We start from the raw sequence: 6,000 nt of genomic DNA on the forward strand, positions 1-6,000 counted from the left end.
TATACTCAGCAGTGCCATACTGAGAAATACTTGTTTCTGGTTTGTTTTCCTGTCATAAATAGTGCTCCAGCTAAGAACGGTAGTGTGTGCCTTTAGTCACAGCAGTCAGTAGTAGAAGCAGGACAATCTCCGATTTAGAAGCCAGCCACTGCTACACAGTGAGACCCGTCCTAAAACAAACCAAAACAGCACTCCCACTAACTTCTTATTCCCTGTCTTCTGTTGGGGGGGCGGGGGTCTGTTGTTTTGGTTTAGTTTAGTTTTGTTGACTGGTTTTGGTCTTTTTGAGACAGGCAGCCCTGCCGTCCTGGAACTCAAGCTGTACAAGGTAACCTGGAACTCACAGCTCTCCTGCCTCTGCCTCCCACACTAAAATCTTTTTTTTTTAACTTATTTTTCTTTTATGTCTTGTTTTGCCTGCATATATGTGTGCGGAAGTTGGAACTGGAAGTTACAGAGTTGTGAGCTGCCCAGATGTAGGTGCTGGGAAGTGAACCTGGATCCTCTGCAAGAGCCATCTCTCCAGTCCCCTCAGGTTCATCTTTTAAAGATGACTTCTGTTTTTGAGATAGTCTGACAATTAGCACTGGCTGGCCATGAACTTACTGTGCAGACAAGGCCGGCTTCAAGAGATCTGTTTGCCTCTGTCTCCCAAAAAAACAAATGTGCCACCACACCTGACCTAAGATTTTTTTTTTAATTTATTTATGTGAGTATGTGTGTGTGTGTGTGTGAGTGTGTGTGTGTGTGTGTGTGTGTATTAATGTGTACAAGTGCCTAAGGAGGCCAGAAACACAGTGCAGTAACTCCTGCAACTGGATTTAATGTGATCCACCCATTGTCTTGAGTAGCTTTATGTCAATTTGATACAGACTAGAGTCTTTTGGGAAAAAGAAGCCTGAATTAAGAAAGCCTGTAGGCAAGCCTGTGGGAGCTTTCTTGGTAGATGATTGGTGTGGGAAACTTCATCAGTTTTGGCCTCGAGGTTCCTGCCCTGGTCTTTTGATGGACTGTGAAGTGAAGGTGTGAGCAAAATAAACCCTTTCCTCTCCGAGTTGCTTATCGGCATGGCGTTTTATCATAGCACTAGAAACTGTAAGACAAGCAATGCAGGTGCTAGGAACCCAAATTGGGTCTTTTATACGAGCAAGTGCTCTTAGCTGCCGAGTCATCACCCCCGCAGCCCCAAGAACCCATATTAGTATTTTTTTCCTTAGATTTATTTGTTTTATGTGAATGTTTTGCCTGCATGTATGCATGTGTATCACACATGTGCCTGGTGCCTGGGGAGGTTCAGAAGAGGGCTCTGCATCCTCTGGAACAGGAGTTATATTGTTTTGAGCCACCACGCGGGTAATGGAACCTGATGCTAGATCCTCTGCAAGAACAGTTAAGTGCTTTTCCTAACCACTGAGATGCCTCTCCTGCCCCAGTATCTTTTTTAAAAACACAAGATGGCTGGCCTACACACTCTAGTCCTATGTTCAACATGTAGTTTCTCCCACCTAAAATGCACAGACTCACATAAAGCCAGATCTGAACATTCCAACATTTTTAAGGCAGCAGCTATCAGTAACAATGTGTATGGGTTTTTGTTTCTCTTCAGACCTGGGGGGAACAGGTTATCAATACATTCCACGGTGCTCACATCAACTGTTTTAAACTGTACTTCTGAAAAAATAAAGATCAAAGGCAAACTGAACTCAACCTGTTTCCTTTTACTCTTCCCGAGTTTCCTAACTGTGGAAGGTCAGAACAAACATTAACTATTAAACAGTTCTGTTAAAGTTTAAAATCATGCTAAATTCCTATTTTAAGAAACATGATTCTGAACAAACTCAAAAGGCATTGGAATATTTAATCTGTTAAGTAACATCTTATTTAAGATTCAGTTATTACTGTAGTTGTTGGTTTGTTTCATTTTTGCTGAGAAAAAGATACCATATAGTCCAAGCTGACCTCAAACTCAATACGCAGCTAAGGATGGCCTGGTCCTCTTGCCTTCACTTCCTAGGTACTTGGATTACAAATGTGTGCCACCAAACCCAGTTTATACGGTGCCAAAGACTGAACCCAAAGTTTCATACATGCTGGGCAAGCACTCTATCAACTAAGGCACAACTCAAGTCCTCTTGGCCTGTTTTTTTAGCCTTAGTGAGTTTCAGTTCAAATGATAAAAATGGTACAGCGAGGAGCAACCCAAATCCTCAGACTATGGTTTGTAAACACAGTTAAAGTGTTCCAAGATGCACTGCATCAAAAATTTCTGATTTCGGGATGGACTATTTGCACACATTATATGCCAGAAATGGGATGACACAGTATAAACAATACACCTTATGAACACAGCCTGTATGTACCTGTGCATTGTTCCATTTCAGTGCTTGTTTTCAGATCAAACCCAGGATGTCACACATGCTACACCAGTGCTCTACTAGTGAGTTAACTAACCCCCCGGCCCTACACAGTATTTTAAATAATTTTGTACATGAAACAAAGTTTGTGTATCACATCTGAAGGGGCTGAAAGGCTCTTTTTATACTACAGGCCTGCACTTCTGACAACCGAACACATCAGTGTCACACTGAGACTCCAAAACCCAGGGCTGAAGAGCTGGTTCAGTAGGCAGAACTTTTTGCTCTTACAGAAGACCAAGGTACAGCTCCCAGCACCCACATGTCGGCTCACAAACACCTTTAACTCCAGTTTCAGGGGATCTGACCCCATCTTCTGACATGTTCCAGCACCAGACATCTATGTGCTACATAGACATACATGCAAGCAAAACATTTACATACATAAAATTAAAAAAAAAAAAAACAACTTTTAACTCCAAAATCCATGTTTTGAACTTTAGAGCCCTAAGGGTTTCAGATTTTTAATTAGGGATGCCCAGCCTGTATTTTTCATTAAAACAGCAGTTCACAGTCCCAATACTGAAATTTTTGACATTTACAGTCATATGACAAGTAGATGCTGTTAGTAAACAATGGGAAGGCAAGGATGTAACCCAGTTGGCAGAGTGCCTGCCTAACATGCACTATGTCCTGGGCTCCACCCCACCACCACCACCACTGTAATCCCAGACTCCCAGGGGCGCAGGCAGGAGACAGGGTCATCACCTAAAATCTGAGCCTGGAAAGAAATAGCTCAACAATCAAGAACACTTGTTAATGTCTTATAAAACTCTAGGTACTTTTGATTTCCTGGGGCTGGCTAGGGCTCAGCAGTTTGAATACAAGTACTACTCTTCCAGAAAATCTGAGTGCAATTCCCAGCACCACAAGCCAGCTTTCAACCTTCCACCACTCCTGTTTGGGCCACTTGACATCTTTTCTGTCTTTCACCATCACCAGGCATGCAAGTGGTCCACAGACACCCTGCAGCCAAAACACTCATAAAACGAAAGTTTTCAATTAAATACTTTTTAAAGTTTAAGGCTAGCCTTCTCTACATAGCAAATTCAAGGCCACCTTGGACCACAGTAGACTGTCACCAAAAAAAAAAAAAAAAAAAAAAAAGAAAAGAAAGAAACAAGAAACAATAAAGCAGCAAAACAGAACTCAGGAGGCAGAGGCAAAAGGAAAGCTTTGAGTTCAAGGCAAACCTAGTCTACAAGTCTACATAGCGAGTTCCAGGACAGCTGGGGCTTGTCTAAAAAAAAAAAAAAATGAGGGGGCAGTTTCATATATAATCACTTATGTGTATGTAGTTTATTCAACATTAATACGCATATACAGAACAAACTTAATTCCTTTTGTGGAATTTCTAGTCTTTCTACATGTTTAAAAGTACACAATGCATATTAAAGTAGAATCGTAGAATCAATATATTTTACAGATATCCAGCTATCAGTTGTTGAAACTGAATGAGTAAATAGTGACTTGTTTAATGCTACTCTCTCAAATGTGAATGTGTGTATATGGAAGAGCTCATTCAACGTGAGAGAGAAGGAAAAAGAGATCAATCCTTAAGGATCATATAGCAAAAATGCCTGGAGACCTGTCTTAGTTAGGACTTCTATTGCTGTAATAAAACAAAGAATCAACTTGGGGAGGAAACGATTTCATCTTAAAGCTTATAGTTCATTATCCAGGGAAAGTTAGAGCAGGAACTCTGGAGGAAAAGAGCTGATGGCTGCAGAGGACGTGGAGGAGAGCTGCTTACTGGCCTGCTCTAAAGGCTTGCTCAGCCTGCTCTCTTAAAGCACCCACACCACCTGTCAGTGGATGGCATCACCTACACAGTGAGCTCCCACATCAATCATCAACAAGATGCTTGGCCACTGGTGGGATATTTTCTCAATTGAGGTTTCTTCTTCTCAAATAACTCTAGCCTGTGTCAAACTGACATTAGACCTAGCCAGTAAAGTACCTTTTGAAGCGTTTCAGTATTTAATTTCCTGAATCAATACGATTATATGAAACAAATAGTTTTTGGGTTTGTGTGTGTGCGTGTAAAATCCACAAAACTAAGCATCAGATAATACTAAGGGTTAAGTGAAAACTCTGAATAGTTTGTATAAAGCAGACCTTAGAAAGAAAGCTATCTCCTGCTGAGTAAAGTTTAGATCCGCTTCAATTACTCTCACTAACCTACACACTTTGGTAAACGAACAACCCACACTACCTGCACAACTGTAAACCACATGTACACCCTGAAAAGCAGTTTTGAATGTCAAAACCATTCACTTCCTCAAAAAACAATTTTACTAGCAGGGTGTGGCATCAATCCTCCCAGTAATTCTAGAACTAAGGGGGCAGACCACACTCACCGAACACACAACTTTACCCACACTCAGAATTAAAGGAGCACATCAGAAATTTAGAATCAAATGTGATTCATGCATCACTAGCTTTAATTAAAGACTGCAATTTTTGGAATCCCACCCTCATAACATTCCCCCACCCCCACCCTCGACCCGAAATGTCCTTTCCTCTCTAGAGCCTGTTGAATCTACTCACGAACTCCCCATCTGGTTTTCACCCATTTTACAAAGGAGACACAGCCGATCTGTCAGCATTCTAGTTCCCATCTCGATTAAGATTTCAATCCACTTTTGACAAACACAAAAATCTCTCTGTAATAACTGGGCACTAATGCATACAGCTCTGTTCTTGGTCTTTGAAGATTAACAATTTTAGGCCTAAAACCATACGGTCAAAACAACAGCAGTTTCAGATGAGCCAAAATATTTATTTCAAGACAGGTGTGCATAAAACAAACGCAAATCACCTGCCAAATACCTGGAACCAGGAACCTTAGTGTTTTAGGGAGAGATCTAAACGAAAAAAAGAGAGGAAAAGCAAGCCGCATCTCCAGGAAGTTCCACGACCACCTCATTACCACCATCGTGGACAGAGGGGGCTTTCTCGCTTCGGGCAGAAGGTGTCATTTTTATGAAGAGCCGACGAACGGGACGCGGATGCGCCTTTCCACAATCTCTGCAGTGACCAGCGCACGGGGCCACCACTAGCACAATGCTGACCCGGGAAGACCCCGAGGCCCGCCAGCCAGCTCAGAACAGAGAGGCCACTTCCACAGAGAAGCCCGTGACCGTCGGGGCCATCCTGGGAAGCGACGACACAGTGTCCTCGCCCCCGCACTCGGCGGCAAGCGCCGAGACCCCGGGCGCAGCAGCGACCTCGCCGCGCCCTCCTCGGCGCAGCGGAGGCGCCCCAGAGGCCCCGGGCCCTGCCCTACCGAACCCTGCCATGCCCTACCCGCCCAGCACCGCCGCCGCGGCCCTACGCCCGCCGCAGGCCCGGGGACCTCGCCGCGCCCGCGGGCCTCACCTCCGCGGAGAATCAGGGGGCAGCGCGCAGCTTCCCGGGTCCGAGTGCGGCCGCCGCCTCGCCTGCAGCTCGCGCTGGGCTCCGCCCCCTGGCTGTCGCTCACCCCAGCCTCCTGCCGCAGCCCTCGGCCTCTCCCGCCCTCAGCACTCAGCCCTCAGCCCTCCAGCTCGCCCCCGCCGCCCAGCTGGGTGCGGCCTGCAGCGCC

At 44.8% G+C, this 6,000-nt stretch overlaps 1 protein-coding gene across 15 annotated transcripts in view; it reads right to left on the bottom strand.

Moving 5' to 3' along the window:
* The window catches only part of Add1 (adducin 1), a 62,501-nt gene extending 56,501 nt beyond the window's left edge, over positions 1–6,000 (bottom strand). For 3 of the 15 annotated variants that reach the window (XM_021643694.2, XM_060365482.1, XM_060365483.1), the window contains exon 1: positions 5,796–5,997. The gene's annotated coding sequence lies outside the window, so the exon portion shown is untranslated. Of the gene's footprint in view, positions 1–5,235; positions 5,258–5,795 lie in introns of those variants that run through there. The other 12 variants (XM_060365476.1, XM_021643687.2, XM_060365477.1 and 9 more) reach the window with 8 other exon arrangements.

Source organism: Meriones unguiculatus, chromosome 12 (genome assembly GCF_030254825.1).
Source record: "Meriones unguiculatus strain TT.TT164.6M chromosome 12, Bangor_MerUng_6.1, whole genome shotgun sequence".
NCBI lineage: Eukaryota > Metazoa > Chordata > Mammalia > Rodentia > Muridae > Meriones > Meriones unguiculatus.